Source organism: Felis catus, chromosome D3 (genome assembly GCF_018350175.1).
Source record: "Felis catus isolate Fca126 chromosome D3, F.catus_Fca126_mat1.0, whole genome shotgun sequence".
Lineage (NCBI taxonomy): Eukaryota > Metazoa > Chordata > Mammalia > Carnivora > Felidae > Felis > Felis catus.
In genome coordinates, this window is record NC_058379.1 from 36,270,480 (window position 1) to 36,290,618 (window position 20,139).

The 20,139-nt window shown below is 43.7% G+C and overlaps 1 protein-coding gene and 1 long non-coding RNA gene across 12 annotated transcripts in view; one reads left to right on the plus strand and one right to left on the minus strand.

Annotated features, from left to right (window-relative positions):
• Positions 1 to 20,139, minus strand: part of PTPRM (protein tyrosine phosphatase receptor type M) — a 798,079-nt gene that overhangs the window by 379,670 nt on the left and 398,270 nt on the right. The window lies entirely within an intron of this gene.
• Positions 3,707 to 19,822, plus strand: LOC123381101. 2 transcript variants are annotated; one of them, XR_006587619.1, is made up of 2 exons: positions 3,707 to 3,822; positions 17,163 to 19,822. It is a non-coding gene; the product is annotated as an uncharacterized LOC123381101 (long non-coding RNA). The 2 variants fall into 2 exon arrangements; XR_006587618.1 differs by lacking the exon at positions 3,707 to 3,822 and adding an exon at positions 9,468 to 10,821.

Consider the following 20,139-nt stretch of genomic DNA (forward strand, 5'->3'; position numbering starts at 1 on the left):
CTCACCTCCAGCTCACAGCTTTCCCCTGCCCTTCATCTCCTCCAGCCTATAATCTCTGTATGCGTATGAGCCACATGAAAGGTTAATCTGGCTCAGAGATCCCCAATCCCCTCCCTCTCTCTATTTTTTGATCTTTGATTCCAGAGACATCTTTAGCCTCAAATTATGCTCCACCCAACATCTTTAGTTCTTTTTTTTCATTTATTTTTTCAATAGATTTTATTGTCAAATTGGTTTCCATACAACACCCAGTGCTCATCCCAACAAGTGCCCTCCTCAATGCCCATCACCCACTTTCCCCTCTCCCCTACCCCTCCATCAACCCTCAGTTTGTTCTCGGTATTTAAGAGTCTCTTATGGTTTGCCTCCCTCCCTCTCTGTAACTTGTTTTTCCTCCTTCCCTTCCCCCATGGTCTTCTGTTAAGTTTCTCAAGATCCACATGAGTGAAAACATATGGTATCTTTCTCTGCCTGACTTATTTCACTTAGCATAACACCCTCCAGTTCCATCCATGTTGCTGCAAATGGCCAGATTTCATTCTTTCACCAAACTCCACACCCAAAACACAAATAATCCAACATCTTTAGTTTGGATCCTATCCTCCCCAGTCCCAACCTCTCTCCATCTCCAATGAGTCTACAATTTCTTTGACCCTCAGTGTTTGCCTGCCCCTTCTGCCTACTGTCATATACCCTAGGGAGAAGCAGAATATGAACATTTCAATATTTCCTTCTCCACTCCTGCTCTTTTCAACATGGCGAATCCTCTTTCTGGAGCTGAGTCTTTTGTGATGCAAAGAGTCTGGCTCGGCTGGGAGCCTGCTGCCAACAAAGCCAGAATGGTATGAAAAAGTCAGAACATATTTGAGGTCTGTGTGTTAATGATGCCGGTAGGAACAGAAATTCCATAAAGGAAAATAGTAAGAGATAACACTTAAAAGAAGGTGAACCCAGATAAGAAAGCCCATTACTTTGTACTTAACCTGTGACACAAAAGTTACTGAAGACTTTCGAGCAGGGAACTGACTTGACCAAAGAGATTTTAGGAAAACAAATTTGGTAATAGCATCAAAAAAAGGGAAGAGAACAGGAATCATCTTAAGAACAATAAAACCCTATAAAGTCACTTAGTCTAGAATGTCCTCTAGTCTCCGCATTACATGCAATTACACATCTGCCATAAAACATTCCTCAGAATAGACAGTCTCTGATTTTCCACTTTTGTGGGTTTCAGGATACAACAGATATTTATGTGTAAGAAATGCCCAACAAACACTCATCCGTATACCTGTTCTTGAAATTTCATTCCCAAATAATTTAGTGCTTTACTATTAGTAGGAGTGCAAAGTGAGTTTACATTCAAATAGGTATTACAGTTCAAGTGAAAGATAGAAGTCAGGAAACTGGCCACATAGTTTAACTCTCCTGTCCCCAGTCCCAGTTTCCCTCATTCGTTACAGCAAAGTGAATTGCTCTGTTTCAAAGTGGAAGGTGCAGTGATGTCATTCAGTCCAAATGACATGCTTTCCGTAGCAAAAAAGTAAAGCTTAAAGCCAGGGGGATTGATTTGATTTCTTAGCTATTTGGTGGCTAACCGGGATTCTAACTAGAGCAGGTAAGGGACCCTACTACCTAGTGACCCTAGGTTCCAGGGATGATGATGATGGTGATGATGATGATAAACAATAAAAGTTACAGAAGCCGAAGAAATATAGCTGCTTCATTTATGGTCTCATGATGCCTCATCTTTTAACCAGAATCTTTCAAAATGACAGTTAATACTCACTGAGCACCTTACATGCCAGATATCATTCTCTATGCTTTACATACTTTGCCATGAAAACCCACCTAGGACACAAGATCCATTTATAAATGAGGAAGGCTGTTGTAGATGTTGCCTTGTGTGGGAAGGTCCTTGCTCTCCCCACCCCCCCATTTATCGGATACCTCTCCACATATCGCCTGCCTTTCCAAGCTCAAAGCCTTCTCCTGGGACCACTGCTAACCCAAACATCGCCTCTGCGGGGCTAGAGTGCAAACCCGTGGGACCTATGGGTGGTACACTGCCATTCATCCCTGGCTTGAAGCCTCCTGACATTCTTATTAAGCATTTAATTTTTAGCCTTTGCTTTTCCCTCCAGACTTTTTTTTTTCAACGTTTTTATTTATTTTTGGGACAGAGAGAGACAGAGCATGAACGGGGGAGGGGCAGAGAGAGAGGGAGACACAGAATTGGAAACAGGCTCCAGGCTCTGAGCCATCAGCCCAGAGCCTGACGCAGGGCTCGAACTCACGGACCGCGAGATCATGACCTGGCTGAAGTCAGACGCTTAACTGACTGCGCCACCCAGGCGCCCGCCCTCCAGACTTTAAACTCTGAGTGGGTAGGATTTAACTCTGCTACCTTTTTGTATTCCCAGTGCCTGCTGAATAACACACACAAAAACTAAGGCAGAAGAAGGGAGTGACAGCAGCATGGATCTCTAAGCACTTGCTGGTTTCCATGGAGTTGAGCATGAACAAGTCGGGGCATTTGGCAATAATGCTTTTGTTTTAGCAAGCCTCCAAAACTTCAGGGGAAAGCAAAAAAAAAAAAAAAAAAAAAAATCACGTCCAAAGCTACATGAAATCAAAGAGAACAATCTGTTATTTTTTTTTTCTGTCAACCAACCACATTATTAAACCCTAAATCACCCCCAATACAAAGAAATAACATTACCAGTTATTTAAGTTTTGAACCAAGGCATTCGAGTGCTAGGATAGGCAACCCTTTCTTCTCTTATTCTCTAATTATCTATCCCTAAAAACAATAAGTAAAGACATTTTAGTTAAAATTCTAAATCAAAAAGGGGGCTTTTCTCTTAAGATTTTTAAGCTGAAAGATCTAACCTTTCACCAACCTTCTTCGTCAGCCTGTAATTTTTCCATAGTTAGTCCTGTCAGCGGCTGTTTATCGATTTTGCCGAAATTTATTCTGTATAGCAGAGCACTGAACTGCCGACCTCCCACTGCACACGTACTCTGCAATTTCAGGGCGAGGAGGAGGAGGAGGGCCTGAGATTGCCTAGAAGCAGAGTAACCACATTATCATGTGATTAAGCAGGCACTGTCTCTAATACAAAGCCACTTCAGTTGATTTTCCATTCTTCAGACAAAGCCACCTGCTAATCCCTCATATGTAGTGCAGCGATAATTCCCACAGACATGTTTCTTAGATATTACACAGACTCTAATAAAGAAGCAAAGATGTGCTGTCACTTTAAAAGTGAGGACATCCACACATGGGGGAAGGCACCCAGCAGCTTAGGCATCAGAAGGCTATTACTGAGGGGGATTCAAATTAATAAAAAGAACCAGGATCGATTCCTCTTCTAACAAATCCCTAACAATCTAACACCAGAAACAATCACACTGTATGAAATCACGTTATCTACAGTTTTCCACTCAGTGGTAACTTTCAATGGTTACAACTAAGATTCCTGGTGGTCAATGACAATTTCACGTTGAATCTCAAACACTGGGGCCCACACCACTATTCTATACTGTTAGCTCTCTTCATGCTCCACAATACAGGACCTCAAACACGGCATCCAAACATTTGACTAATTCCAGTTTTTCCTTATCTATGAAATCAGAATGAGCATAGGTCACAAAGGCCCTCTTGGTTCCATTCTCACCTGATGGCTTCCAGGGGACCCTGAGGTAAGTCACTTGACTTTGCTGTGTTTTCATTTTGCCTGAAAAAGAGATCGGCTATTTACCTGACTCACTCAAGGATGTTCCGGTAATAGAGACAGAATTCTGCATCAAGTGCTTTTCAGCGTAAGTTAGTAGGGAAAATGAAAGGTAGTATTTGTGTAATAAGTATTTGTCCATGAAATTAGTCCCATGGTCCAAACTTGCCCGGTCATAAGAATTACTCTCTCGTGAAAATGCAGAATCCTAGGTCCTGCGCCTGAGATTTGGAGTCAGCACATTGGTTGTGGTCAAGGGTAATCGTGCAGAGGACAGAAGGGCAAATACGTTTTTGTTCAGTGTCCTGGTTCTTATGGAATTTAATACACAGTCATCTGGTTAGAGTGACATTATTTAATTTTTGGAGGGAAGGGTTGGGATCCAGTTTTTCCACTGGGGTGAAGTTCACAAATACCCTGCAAAGAACTGAAATAGAAATTAAACTCATAAAGTGTTTCGAGAACAAAATAATGTAAGTTAACTAACTGGGATGTGTTTCCTGAAATAAGGCTTCAGACCCTCTGGACTGGAGAAGAGAGTCCAGGGGCACCTGGGTGGCTCAGTGGGTTAAGCACCTGACATTGGCGCAGGTCATGATCTCATGGTTCATGGGTTCGAGCCCCGCATTGGGCTCTGTGCTGACAGCTCAGAGCCTGGAGCCTGCTTCAGATTCTGTCTCCCTCTCTCTGTGCCCTCCTCTGCTCACAGTCTGTCTCTGTCTCTCTCTCTCTCTCTCAAAATTAAATAAACATTAAAAACATTTTTAAAAGTAATTTAAAGGAATACAAGTTCTTACTAGATTTAGCTCTCATCTTTTGAAAACAGGGCCAGGAACATACCAGTTTCCACTATCAGAAAAACCAACAGATAAGAGAAGCAGGACAGGAACTTGCCTTCACCACATGCACTTTTGCCCTCCCTACCACGATCTCTTTGATGCAAGGACTTTCTAAAATATTTGTGATTAATCAAGAATAGGAAGGCCAGACAGGGAGCCTCATAATGTAATATGCCAATGTTTTCTGCTAAACATTCATTGTGCCGACAGGACCACGGCAACTCACGAGGGCCTCACTCACAAAAACACCGATCAGGGCTATGAGCTCTCCCCACACAACACGCACAGTTATTATAGAGTTTATATTCTTTGTAAAATAAACTTTCGTAAAGAAGTTGAAATTTCTCTGGCATCTCTTCAAAGTGTTTATAAATGTTTACATGGCACAGAGGGCATGGGCTAGGAATTCACACAGTGGTAGTGATTAGCCGCGCAAAAACAGAGTTTTCTAATTGATAATCAAACCACATGTAAACCTGTGCCAGTTGGCAGCAGGCCAGCAGGAGCTGGTTCGCAAGGTCTCAAGTTCATCCTTCCAACAAACCCTCATTCGGGCCTTCAACGGCCACAGGCAAGCATCAGAAGAGGAAGAGATCACAATCCTTCGTATGTTTTGCACATTTAAGTCACCTTAAAACCAAGTAAACTCGGTTCCCACTTACAGGTAGAGCTCCACAGATCCATTGGAGGGAGGGACACTCAGAAAGATATCCCCATCTCCAGTAGAGGTTTGCCTGTTGGAGCTCCTGAAATCACTTTGGTAAGGAAAAAAAGCCACTTGTCTCAAAATTAGAAATTAAAGGGGCGCCTGGGTGGCTCAGTCGGGTTAAGCGTCTGACTTCGGCTCAGGTCATAATCTCGTGGTTCATGAGTTTGAGCTGTGTATCAGGCTCTCTGCTGTCAGCGCAGAGCCTGAAGCCTGCTCTGGATCCTCTCTCCCACTCCCTCTCTCTCTAAAATAAACATTAAAAAATTAAAAAGAGAAATTAAAAGGCTTATAATATAAAAGATGGATTGAGGCAGTGCTTAAGTATAAATGAGTTCCAGCTGCACAATAATTATAATACAATAATGTCAATACAACTTGATAACTGTAATCAGGGGGTGCAAAAAAGCAGGCACCCCGGGAACTACTAGGCTTCTAAAACAGGCAAGGCTAGACCTGATGTAACAAAAACTCACTTTTCTACAATGACAAATACCATTGACAGTCGTGGCAGGAATTCTGGATGCAAATCTATGTCCCCCATTCATTAGTAAAATTCAGGGGTAGTCTTCAATTTGCGGAACCACACTTTATCCATCTATACAATGGGAATTATACCAACCACGACCATTTCTCCGGGAACTGGATGGAATGACTTCTGTAAAAGCATCTGAAATGTATACAGCCATGTATCAAGGTAAAGCAGTATTTGTGCGTGAGGAGGCTAGAGCCAGAGAGGAAAAACCTCCCAGATATGACTTTGTCCAAAGTGAGCCTGTTTGCTTTAACAAGATAAAGATTCAGTACAGGAAGCTCTTTTAGTTACGCAGCTATTAAACTGGTAGCTCCTCCTGAGAGGATTTTGTTTATTTGTAACATAGTTGATACGGCTATCAAAGGGGATTCCTTAATTGAGGTGTTCCTGTTCCACAGCTTTGTTACCCTGCCTTTAGGTATATTGTCCCGCAACTCACCAGCCATACCCAATAGACCATCCTTTTAAGAAGCTCTGAAATAAATTTAACATTCAGCTATACAAGTCGCAAACATGATTTTGGAAAATACAATACAGTGTATGCTCATCATTTACATAACCAGACAGCTGGAGTCTACCGAAATGCAAATTTTGCCATTACTTAAATGCACCGCGAAAATATTCTTCACTGAAAAGCAAGGCTAAGGGGGAACCAGTTAAGGGAAAAGCATCATCAATGCGTACAATCCTTGAGTAAACAAAAACAAATTCATGCTTCCTGTAAAAGTAGGCTGAGTTTTTTCATATGATTCTGGGTTTATTCTGACTTATGCCATTGAGTCATGACCTTTCCTCACTGTTCCTTCTGGATTTGTGAAATCTATGGCAATTAGTGGTTAAGGTGTCTCGTCTTGCCCTGGTGCTATAAGTTTCTCTTCCCCTCATTCTGACTTTCTTCTGTCATGTTGGAAGTCAGCCATCTTCTAAACTGAATTACTGGGGGTTGGAAAGGACACTAACTCAGACTCACACCCACCCCATCTTTGTAGTACTCAGTTCCAAGCCTGTGAAGACATCTTTTACTGACTTACTGTGTTTTTTAAGTCCACTGGCTACGCAGGCAAACAGCCAGTCAAAATATGCTAACTAGTGCCAAATGTTATCAATACGAATTGCCTGAGCAATTTTTCTATCCAATTCCCTACAAGATAGACACTACTCCCATGCAGAGACACACACACACACACACACACACACACACACACACACACACACACACACACAATTTACATAAGAACAGGGAAAATCCACGAACTACAAAATTACAGTGATTCTATGCATCTCCTTCATTATTTTAAAACAAGAGGCTTATATAACATGCACCCTCTCAACCCTCACTGTAAATGACAGGCTGTTTCCAATTTAAAGCTCAAATCACTTTTAGCCTTCAAAACAATTCTCAATTCACCGTCAAATCGGACAAACTGATTTGGATTAGAGAAATTCAATGCACAGCTGAGACTCCCCCACTGTCACTCGCTCTTCAGGCAACATGGGGCTCACGGAGGTTAACAGGTCAGTCCCTGAAGAAAGAATTTCCATTTTCCAGAGGTATGCAACTTCTATACAGGCAACACCTGGCCATCAGAAAAGTTAAAGGAAGTGCTTTTCAAGTCTGGAAGAATTCACTCAGCTCCCATTTGCCAAGAACTATTATTGTAGCCTCGGAGCTTCTGGCAGGAAATGAGTGGCTGAACTTGGTGTTCCCATGGGGAAGAAAAGGAAAGTGAATATTTCTTTTTTTTTTTTCCCCATAAGTTTCCTTAAATAGAATGGTCATAGGCAAAAGGCCAAGAGGCAGCACAAGGAGAACATAATCAAGGTCACCTTGTATGTCATAGGTCCTCAAATGTGTACTGAATAAAGCCGTGGAACTAACTCCCAGAGATTTAGTTTAGAGCTCTGAGCCACAGCTCTGACAGTTTAGCGGAAGTTTACCTCTCGCTTCGCCTCTGTAATCTTCAAGATGGCAGGAGGGAAGGGTCTGGTCTGTCCCTCATTGAGCAGATGTAAGAAGCTCAGAGGAGACCTTCTGCAAGTGTAGAAACCATGTGCTTCCACCCGGGAGTGTTCCTCCCTCTATAACCTGGAGAACGCTGGTTCTGTTGTCTAGAAATGGGAGGCCCACTCTGCCTGCTCACTTTCTCAGCCATGGCAAAGTGAGAAGCACTCTGAATAATCAATGCTCCAAAGCAAATGTCAGACTATTTTGCACATTTTTTTTAGGTTTAAAAGAAAATTTTAGGGGCGCCTGGGTGGCTCAGTCGGTTAAGCGTCCGACTTTGGCTCGGGTCATGATCTCACGGTTCGTGGGTTCGAGCCCCACACCGGGCTCTGTGCTGGCAGCTCAGAGCCTGGAGCCTGTTTCAGATTCTGTGTCTCCCTCTCTCTCTGCCCCTCCCCCACTCGTGCTCTGTCTCCGTCTCAAAAAGAAACATTAAAAAATTTTTTTTTAATTTAATGTTTATTTATTTTTGAGAGAGTGGCAGAGTTTATTTATTTTTGAGAGAGTGGGGGAGGGGCAGAGAGAGGGGGAGACACAAAATCTGAATCAGGCTCCAGGCTCCCAGCTGTCAGCAGAGAGCCCGATGCGGGGCTCAAACACATGCACCGTGAGATCATGACCTGAGCCGAAGTCGGATGCTCCACCGACTGAGCCACCCAGGTGCCCCAATTTTTACTTTTTGATCCCAGTAGACAACTTTTAGAGGATAGTCCTTCGTATTTTGGTTTTTAATAGAAGAGGAAAATTTGGAATTAAAACACACTCCCCAAACCCAACAGTCTCCGGAGTTGCTGGTAGTGTTGGCGAGCAGGGAGGCATGAACATTTTTTACCCCTCACAACAGCCTGAGGATTGCGATCATGGAAAGATGAAATTCACTTCATCTCACCTATTTCGGGAAGTGCTTACTTACTGGGTCTCAAACGTTAGAACATCTCAGAATCACGGTAAGGACTTGCTAGTACAAGACTGGTGGGCACGATCGCCCAGAGTTTCTGAGTCAATGCCTCTGTGCCGGGGGCCTGAGAATATGCATTTCTAGTAAGTTCTCACATTATGCTACAGCTGCTGGTCACGGGACCACACTTTGAGAACCCCTACATAGTATTCTAGGGCTGGTCCTCACAAGAACAGAGAAAGCTACACCCAGCGCCTCCCAGCCACATCTCTTTCTTACCAGCACTTTTTATCCCGCATCAGGCATCCGATGACCTAATGTTGTGTCATTTCTGCCACTGGCTCCAATTCCTACCAATCAACAGCAGGTGCTGGTGGGTGCTAAGGAGGCAGTCTATGTTTAGGTCAAGGTCACATCTGCTAAGGAACTGCCTGCTCTGCTCCCTGAATGTATCACTCTGAAGGCAGGATATTCATTCCCTTCTCCATGCTTGCTTTTCAGTGTTCCCAAGGTTTTTAGAAACCAAGCTCACATAAGAAAAGAAGACAGAGGGGCGCCTGGGTGGCTTGGTCGGTTAAGTGTCCGACTTCGGCTCAGGTCATGATCTCACGGTCCGTGGGTTCGAGCCCCACGTCGGGCTCTGTGCTGACAGCTCAGAGCCTGGAGCCTGTTTCAGATTCTGTGTCTCCCTCTCTCTGTGACCCTCCCCCGTTCATGCTCTGTCTCTCTCTGTCTCAAAAATAAATAAACATTAAAAAAAAATTTTAAAAGAAAAGAAGACAGAAACTATATGTGTATATGTGTACCCAGCACTCAGACACCTAAATATCTATTAGCCACACATCCTAGGTGTGTGGTTTTATTGCCTTGGGGTAGGGCCTCATAAATCTAAATAGAACTTGAATCTGAGTGGACAGATGACCTGAAATTTTCCTATTATCCATCCCATGTGGTCTACTGATGGCCAAAGTAATCAAGAGTAGTTTTCAACATTTAACAATAACTCTTTTTAAATTCTGAACCTTGATGACATTAGCTGAGACAGCAGTGCTCGAGGAAAGGAAAACATCAATTATAATGCACAATAGGCACTGACAGTGACCTCTGAGCTAGAGACGGAAATGTATGTGTTAACATTAGTAGATACTATTTGTTCAGGAAGGCCATCCTTAAAGCCTTCTGCCTACAGGTTTTCCACATGTCTGACAGTTACCTGACATCAGCGACCTCATCAGGCCAACTTGCCGCTGGGGTTCAGGCAGGGACCCTGCCTGGCTTTTCACTGAGAAAAGGTCCGTGTGGAGAAAGGGGTGTGTGGCTCTTGAGCAATGCAGACTTGACTATGGGCTTCTTGGAATAGTGTCTTAATGATTTCTAATTCTGGAATATATATCTGAGGATAGCCCTCTGAAGTCACAAGTCAGTGTGTGTGAAGACTGGTAGAGAGGCAAATCAAAAACCACATCTTTCATCCAGACTTCTGTCAGCACAGGAAGTATTGCCTGAGTCGAGTCTCTCAGGTGATTATTGTTCATTTCCAGTAGAACTTCCAGAAAACCGTTCAGGTCAGGCACACACACGCTCACACACACTCCGCTATCACTATGGTTCTGGTCATTCAAAGTCGAGGAGGTGGGCAAGGGAAGTTGAGCAAGGGAACCGGCACCCCAGGCGGAACCAGAGCTCCAGCCTGGAGTTCCTGGGAGGCTTACAACTTTGTCCCCTCAGAGAGGACGTGGGAATGAAAATTGCCAGCCCTACTCAGCAGACAGTTGTGATGGCTCATTCCGGCGCCAACGCCGTCACGGGAAGTCCGGACGGATGCGGCTATAGGGCTGTTGAGCTCAGGGCACGTGCTGAATCAAGCATACCACGCGGCTCTCTAAAGCTTCCATCGCTCACTCTTCTGCCTCAGATCGGACACTTTCAGCTTGCTTTGAAATGTCAGTTTTCACTGAAGAGCTTGGAAAAGGTGTTCCGTTTCTGTGGGGCCCACCACATGGCTCTCCAAAGTATTCCAGCCACCATTCTTCGGGTGTCTTGAAGCCATTTGCTGCGTCCTGACTCGAGACGTTGATTCAAGTGCCTGCCACCCCTGAAGAAGGTGAGTAAGTCTTCGGAAAAGCAACGCGAAATGTTAGCTGTCGTGAAAGCCGACTGCTCTGTTGACTTCATACACTGGAACATGTAGTGTATGCTGCCATCCAGAATGGATTGTTTTCTTCTCTCTTCCTATGGCTCCATGATGTATAGTTTGCAATGAGTGAGACAGCCTTTGTAAGGTACGCCTCTATGTTTCTGTCAAACTTGGTCTTAAAAGGCAGGTCAAAGATCCTTAGACGAATGCCCATAAAGATAAATGTTTATTTGTAAGCATCCTATTTCCAGCTGAGTTATACAGGGTGATTATATCTTTGCCTAACTAAGGCTCTGTCCCAGACTGATGATTATTATTGCATAAAAATGTGAATTGGGGCTCTCATAAGAAATAGGAATCCTGTTATTCAAATATACTTGTAAAAATCCAAACACATTTTTTAATCGATGCATAGTAAGGCTATAACAAATCAGAGAGAGTGGCACAAACAAATGGATTTGATTAATAACATACATATGTCACTTTAATAAATATATTTACTCATATAGATTTTTGCCTAAAATCTGCACAATTTTCAACTATTTACAAATTGAATATGTGTTTCTGGCATTCATGATTGTCATGGTAATTTCACGTGTCAAACTTGACCGGACCGCAGGATGCCCAGACATTTGGCCAAACATACTTCTAAAGAGTTTGTTCATCTTGAGAACCTGAAACATCACCTATATATCTGGTGGGTTATTTCCTACATAATTTCTGTTAAGTTATGGGCTTCCTATACACGAGCCTTTATAACATTCACTGCTCATGTTTTCCTGGGAGTCAGGAACCACGTGGATCATCAGCAAAAAATATTAGTGTCAAATAGTTATTAATGGAAACAAGATCTCCTGAGTTAGGCATCTAACATCTCATTAGTTTACAACAGAACCAAACCAAAGACAGTCTATGTGAAGTTGCTAGAACTGGTTGCTACTGAGAAATAGAAATCCACGTGGGGCAGCTAGTTCCTTTCCTTAAGGAAAAGTCTTTGCCACAAGGATGTTAATGAAAGCAAGACCCTGGGTTCGATTATGTGCTACTGCCTTGCAAACAAGTATTTGTTTCACTTTACAGTTACTTCTGAAGACTGCCTTAGATTTGTTTTTGTCCCCTCCCTCCCTTCCATTCTTCCTTCGGTCCTTCCTTTCTTTTCTTCCCTCCCCAATCATGAGCTATTTTCCAGTCACAAACAACAGCAATTGCATTAACATTACCACCAAAGTCACCACAGTCCTCAAGCACTTTAAAAGCACAGCATCGCTGGAATAAAGTCTACAGCTTCTATGTGCTTTACTTGTCAATTACAGAACGGTGACGAACAGACTTTAAAAGAGGGTAGGGTGAGGGTCGCCTGGGTGGCTCAGTCGGTTCAGCATCCGACTTCAGCTCAGGTCACGATCTCACAGCTCGTGAGTTTGAGCCCCGTGTCAGGCTCTGTGCTGACAGCTCAGAGCCTGGAGCCTGCTTCGGATTCTGTGTTGCCCTCTCTCTCTGCCCCTAACCCACTTGCATTCTGTCTCCGTCTCTCTCAAAAATAAATAAACATAAAAAAAAAAAAAGAGGGCAGGGTGAGAAGGGTTTGTAAAGAGAATTTTTTTCACTATCCCCAACTCTTTCATAATACTTCCCTAGAAGTCAGGGCATATGTAGAAAAGCAAATTAGGAACACCATTCATGGTTTTTGTCATTCTCAATTTCAGTACATTATATTAACTGTAAGAATATAAATTCACCGATTCCACTGAAGTACACTCAATTATACTGGGTCAGTAAGCTTCAAGCAGACTATGAGCTTTATCTGAATCATTTCCATGAGGTCTCCATTAGCTGCAACAATCATTCATATAAGAAACCATTAAAAACACCGTCACCTGTAAAACCTGGCACACCGAGACAAGCTTCCTGCAGTCCACCCGTACCCCTGCCCCAAGGCCCCTCCATCATTTATTTATACACATGGAAATGGGCTGACATGAACATAGAGCATATTCTTGAGAGGAAAAAGACAACTTATAAAAAAGTGTGTGTAGGAGAAAGGTACCCCTCTGTCTAGGTGATCACTGTGTAGACTGCCTACACGTGAGCCTCCTATGTTAGACTATAATCTCAGATAAACTGGCTGCAATGAAACACCTAGACAACCAAACACGGTACATACTTAGCCCACACACAACCACACACATGCAAACCCAATAAATATCAATTGGATATATATGAATGCAGTAGGCAAGGCATATATAAACATCTAGAAAAGGTACCATGTTCTCTAACCTTCATTATGTTCGCAATAGTTATTTACTCTGTGGTTGAACTTCCCCATGCCTCCACTGAACTCAGCCTAAAATTTCATGGGGCCTAAAGCCAACTCGTCTCAAAACTCCTTAGAATCTGAACAGACTCTTATACATGAATGTTCAGGGCAGTGTTGGAAAGAACCCAAATGCCCATCAACAGGTGAACAGATAAACAACGGAATATTGAATACAACGCAATACAATGAATTATGAATACAATGAATACAATGAACTATGAATACAACGGAATATTATTTAACCATAAAATGAGCAAAATTTTGGTATGTGGCACAACACAGACGGACCTTTCAAACACTATGCTGAAATAAGTCAGACATGAAAGAATAAGTACTGTATGATCCCATTCATATGAAGGATCGAACAGGCACAATCAAAGGGTCAGAAAATAGAATGGAGGTTACCAGTGGCTGTGAGAAGAGAGAAGTAGAAATTAGCTGGGGATGATGAAAATGTTTTGGGGATGATGAAAATGTGTTGGGGATGATAGCAGTATTGTAGGTATAGACAGTGGTGACAATTAGGCAATATTGTGAATGTATTTAATGCCACTGAGTTGTAAACTTGAGGATAGTTAAAATGGTAAAAATTATGTTATGTGTGTATTACCACAATAAAAAAAATTAATAGCCCTTACTAGGGATTCCTAGGACTTTTAATCAAATCTAGAAAAGTTTTATTCAGTCTATTCAAACTACAAACTTATAAAAGGATTACATCTATTTCACCAAAATTTTTAGGTTATTGGAAGGATCTCTAAATAATTTTACTTTCAAATATGTATTTGCTTTTGAGGACATCAAAGGAGAGTAAAAGGTTTTTTTTTTTTTACTTAAAACTTCAAAAATAATAAGCATTGTGAACGAAAATAAATGAATCCTAATAAAACACTTTAATCTTTAATGATATGTTTTAAAAATTAGCATGATATTAACAAGAGCATTAAATGCAACCGCTTTTCATGGGTTTTTCTTTTTTTCTTCTTAAATGTTTACTTACTTATCTTGAGAGAGACACAGAATGCAAGTAGGGGAGGGGCAGAGAGACAGGGAGACAGAGAATCCCAAGCAGGCTCTGCACCATCAGCGTAGAGACCGATGTGGGGCTTGAACTCACAAACCATAAGATCACTACTGAGCTGAAATCAAGAGTTGGACACTTAACCTACTAAGCCACCCAGGTGCCACTTTGTGGGTTTTTCTAGACCAGGTACAATAGAAATCAAAACATCACCCAGGTCCATTTCGACATCAGCCCTCACTCTGTCCTGGAGACCGGGAGTCCCCACTCCCTGCCCGTGTGTCCAGAATCACGGACAGCCGCTGGCTGCAGGTCTGCCCTTTGCTCACTGCAAATTGGTTACACAGTGGAATGACAAGAACACTGCCAAGAAATACTCAGGACTGTTCTTCCCCGTCACTGATTTTCACGTCTGTTACATATTAAGTATTTTGAAGTGACAGCTTATGCTATTAAAAATTTAAGAACAATTAGACATAGTAAATATTTCTCCCCTTGTTTCTTTACCAGTGGCTTAGACAGCTTCACCCGGCTCACATAATCACAAGGGAGTCACCCTTCTTCTAATTATAATGTAAGAATAATCCTTATAAACCCGTCTTCAAACACAACCTAACAAGGGCTTAGTAAACTTTTACACACGTTTCTCCAGAGGTACACTGTGGCAAGTAGGGAAATATAGATTTGGGGATGTAGTTACAGCTTAAAAGTTGTGTTTAACTGACTGTCTGAATGTTGGAGTTATCTACCATATCAGTTTCCTAGGGCTATCATAGCCAATTCCCCCAGACTGGGTGGTCTGAACAACAGGAATTGATTTTCTCACAGTCCTGGAGCCTGGAAACCGGAAATGCCTGCTAAGATCAGGGTATCAACAGAATTGGTTTCTTCTGAAGGCTCTGTCTCTGGCTTGCAGACGGCCGTCTCCCACACCCCGCATGTTTGTGTCCTAATGGCCTCTTCTTATAAGGACACCAGTCATATTGGATTAGGACCCAACCTAATGATCTCACTTTAACTTAATTACTTCTTTAAAATCCCCATCTCCCAAAACAGTCACATTCTGAAAACGGGAAGTTAGGACTTCCATATATGAATGTGGGGGGAAGGCGATTCAGCCCAAACACCTATTCAGAACAACACTAGTAATTACTGTGTATGAAGGTATTATCCAAGTTCAGAAATGTTTGCTCAATTTTGACCATCCCACTCCACACTTAACCCCCTTTGCTTACTGATGCAGGGTAAACGCTAACCCCCGCCCGGTTGCTGAATCTCTAACAAACCACAGCTCCTTCACGCAGGGGGCCTTGGCTGGAGATGTGCGTCCCCTGCTCCCAGTGGTGGGTTTGAGCTTCCAATCTGCACTGAGACAATACCGGCTCTTTCTGGCACACAGAAGAATCGGGAAACACTGCCAGGTGATGGCTGGCAATGACAGATTTGAATAAGTGCCATTGTGTTTCTCTGTTGCTCTAAGAATGGGCCAGAACCACTGAATAGAAAATATTCCTAGGCAACCAGGTGCAAAAAAGTCAGGAATCTGCTTTTCTCTTTCCAGAGAGAATGAAAACGCATTTCAAAAACCCTACAAAAGGCTTTGATTCTGTGTGTGTCAGACTGAGCTAAGCTGCTTTAAACCCTGTTACACAGTACTGAGGACTTGAACTATAGGGGATCTGTTATCACCTTCATTTCAAATTCTGATAAGCTCTCCAGAATTTTTTAAAATGTTTGTAGCCCCTCTATTTGAGCATTGGGCCTCAGACAGCTCTCCTTTTATCTTCCAACTTCAAAGAATAATTTTGAAATAAAGGTTTACTTTCCTGTGAATTCTGAAAGTTTCAGACCATCAGGGACAATGGAATGACGTTTCTAGAAATGTATCCCCGACTCTGAAAGAACTCACATCTGTATTCCAATTCCTTTTCCTGCATGGTGGTTAGGACAACTATTCCAGAGTTCACCTAGTCCAAACACTATGTCAAGTTACTCTTCGCGATGGTAGATTTTCTACATATTTTCTAAATTTGTTTCAATCTGGGGGCACCCGGGTGGCTCAGTCGGTTAAGCATCTGACTTCAGCTCAGGCCATGATCTCAGCGTGAGTTCAAGCCCCCACGTCAGGCTCTGTGCTGACAGATCGGAGCCTGGAGCCAGCTTCTGATTCTGTGTCTCCCTCTCTCTCTCTCTCTTTCTCTCTGCCCCTCCACTGCTCACGCTCTGTGTGTGTCTCTCTCTCTCTCTCTTTCAAAAAAAAAAAAACATTAAAAAAAATTAAATTTGTTTCAATCTGAAAATTTTAGTTCCCTAGCAGTGAAGTAGCTATGCCCTAATAGATAAGAACCCTCTTTGGAGCCAGACACATAGGGAACCGTATCCAAGTTTTGTGTGGCCTCTGAATATCACTTAACCTCTTGAGACATCAGCTTCCTGATTTGAAGAATAAGGACACTGTTACTACCTCACAGTCATTTGGGGGATCAGGCAAAAAAATGGATGTACCGTGCCTTATAAATTATAATGCACTAGTGACGGGTACTGAGGGGGTGGCATTTTTCTTGATTCTTCCATGACTGTGATTGCAGTCCTCACTGCCCTTTAAAACCACGACGTGGCCTCATGGCATGGAGCTTCTTCATACCTGGCTTTATTTGGAGACTATTCCATAAGGACTGCTGAAACACACTGCTTGCTAGGCCACGCTATAACAATTTACATTTTTATTCGTCAAGTTAACAGTATTTCAAGGCAAATTGATCACCTACCAACCTTGATAATGCCGATTTACTATTATGGGTGGATATCTCAAATGTCTCTTGCTCTTTAGCATTAAATATTGAGTGGAAGTGGAGCTTTTATTGACAGCTTTATTACTTTATTTTACTACCACACGTTTTTATGTGACAGTAAAGCAGCTAAACACACATTAAATACGTGCTGATAGAACTTGATAATGACCTTCCACAGATTATTTTCTCCAAAAAAGCTGGTGGCAAGGAAGACAGGAAAATGTGTGAAAAGGAGAAAGTGGCCTGACCTAGACAGAACTAAATGTCCCACACGTTCTTGAGCACCTTGTGCGTGCCGGGGAACTGAGACGATATGGAGACATGAGACGGAGACACGTAAGCCTATGTTTTTGTCTTCTTTATCCTACAGACTAATGAAGGAGCCAGGGACAGGAAACATATCTGGAGTACAGGAGACTCAAGCGCCCTAATAAAGATAGGTTCAAAGTATGACACAGGACAGGGGCAGGGTGCTGGTTTGTGTGGTAGAAATGACAAGGCCTCATAGTCTCTTTATATAAAGGATATGCTAAGTGTTCGGCAAGCAGAGGAGAAAGGAATTTCTGGAAAAGGGAATGGCACGTGAAATGGTGTAGAGATGTGACAGAGAACCACTGTGCTCTGGGAAGCGGTAAAGGTCCAATGTGACTGACACAGAAGCTGTCGGGGAGGGGCTGGTCAGGTGCCTGGAGTCCTGAGTGCGAAGTCCCTCGCAGGCCTTGCTAAAGCTCCCGGCTCCAACCACCTCTGGAGAAAATTCCATACATGCAACATCCCTTTGGGCACAGGTGCTATATCACGTGGCAGCCACCCCTCAGGAGGCAGCCTGGGGGTCACAGGCATCAACTGGGAGATCAGTTCAGGCAGAGAAAGGTTGGTGGGGACCTGGGTATTGGCCCGCCTGCCCTCCACTTTGACGGATGTAAGTGGCTCCTCCGAGGAAAAAAACTCATCACTCACCACTCGTTAGATGCTAATCCAGACTCTAAATGACACGGATTCATTCACTAAGTATTTGCTGAACGTGCACACTGGGCAGGTGCTGCGTGTACATCAGTGAATACGACAGATACTGTTCTTGAAACCTGGAGGCTTCTCGTGTAGCAGAGAGATTGGAGGTTTGAAAACTGGCTGTGGGGGAATGCATGTCTCCCTCCCCCAGAGAGAGCTTAGGGAAAGCCCCCCTGAGGAAGGGATCCGTGAACAGAGGTCTGAGGGGCAGATACATAGGGGCAACAGTGGGGGAGCCTGGCAGTGGGGGCACCACCTTCACGGTGCTTCTCAGGCAGGAAAGAGCAGCTTGAATGGAGAGAAGGAAGTACTATAAATGGGAAGGGGAGACCGCAGAGGGGCCACTAGGGAGGGCTGAGGGCCAGGGAAGGCCAGAGCCGGATGGCGGGGACCTAGGCCAGCTGTTCACTCCCGTTCCTCACGTGCCTTCGATGCCCCAAGCACTGCAAGATGATTAAAAAAAAAAAAAAAAAAAAAAAGCCCTGGCCTCCCCGCGCTTACACTCTGGTGGACGGAGACAGACCAATACACGAAGCCAGCACCCGGTGTGTTGGCCTGTGAGGACAGGAATGGAGAGACTAAAGCACTGGAGGGGACAGGAGCGCTCAGGGCCGCAGCATGGTGAGGAGTCTGTACTTACTTTCCTGTCTTTCTGTGTAGACCTGGTATCGTTACATTTGCAGCTTTATTTTTATTTTTAAAGTTGACTTATTTATTTTGAGATAAATGGGGGAGGGGGCAGAGAGAAAGGGAGAGACAGAGAATCCCAACCAGGCTCTGCACTGTCAGCACAGAGCCCCACGCAGGGCTTGAACTCACAAACCGTGAGATCATGACCTGAGCGGAAACCAAGAGTCGGACACTTAACCGACTGAGCCACCCAGGCGCCCCTACATTTGCAGTTTTAAAGAGCTCTGATTACAGGAGAGAGAAACTCCGGAGGGGAACAAAAGGAGCTTGTGATGCTGAAGTGGAGGGAAACACTGTGAGCCAGGGGTGTGGCTGAGGCCGCACAGTGGCATTGCAGATAAACTGCGCGAACACCCACATTTTTAGGAAAAAGAATGGGGGTGGGGGGATTTGGCAATTGATTCCACATAGGAGGCAGAGCAGTGGAAAGAGTCAAGGGTGAGTCATACTTTTCTGGCCAGAACGAGTGGGTATGCAGGATTACTACTGAGCCGAGAGACACTGGCAGTAAAATATTTGCCTGGGAGGAGAAGGCTGCCGGGCAAGAGGGAGATGCTTGGTTGCACTTCGGGGATGAGGAGTTGCAGATACGCAGGTAATGCAAGCAGGGTGTCCAGCACCCGTGGAGGCAGCAGTGTGTCCAGCAGGCAGTGTCTGGAGCCCCTCCGGGCTGGGCTGAGGACAGGGCGGGGGACCTGCACGCACCCTGGGACTGACCAAACCCACATGTGGATGAGCTGGCCCTGCCCTGAAGTCCCTCTCAGGTGGGAAGAGGAAATGGGTCCAAAGCAGCTTCAACTGACAGGCCAGCGCAACCCATCCCACACCCTGCTGAGACCCCCTCCCGGCCTCCCCTGTGTACCCTCTCTGTGCGCTGCCGGCCGAAGTCGCCATGACAAGGGACCAGGAGTCACAGCACCAAGACGCCGGAGCCTGTGCCTTCCCATCCTCATTTTTTACTTCATACTTCATTTCTGCTATTAATTATTCAAAGCAATACCACTTTCTGAGCATAAACTGCTAGAAAAAAGAGAAGTAACGGACATGTATTAAGGGCTCTATGTTCTCTTTGGGAGAAGAAGGTTTCATCTAAACGTTTTTCATTTGGACTAATAAATACTTTATGTAACATGTTAACTATTCATCTCAAATGGAACACCTCGATTCATAATCTTTCCAAAAGAGTAACTCAGGTATACTTTTCCAAACCTATTATTAAAATGCTTCCAAGGTGTCCAACTGATGACCTTATCAGAAGGAATTATAAATTGCTAACTGCTGGATATTTCTGCTTCCCAATCTCCAATAATTTTGTATACAGAGTACTCTATGTTGCTGATTTGTTTTAAAGTCATTCTGAGAAACTGCAGGATGCTATCCTAGAATAGAATATATGTATGTTTTATATGCTTAGGCGGGTTAGACAAAGGTGGTCAGGAAAGAAAACTACAACA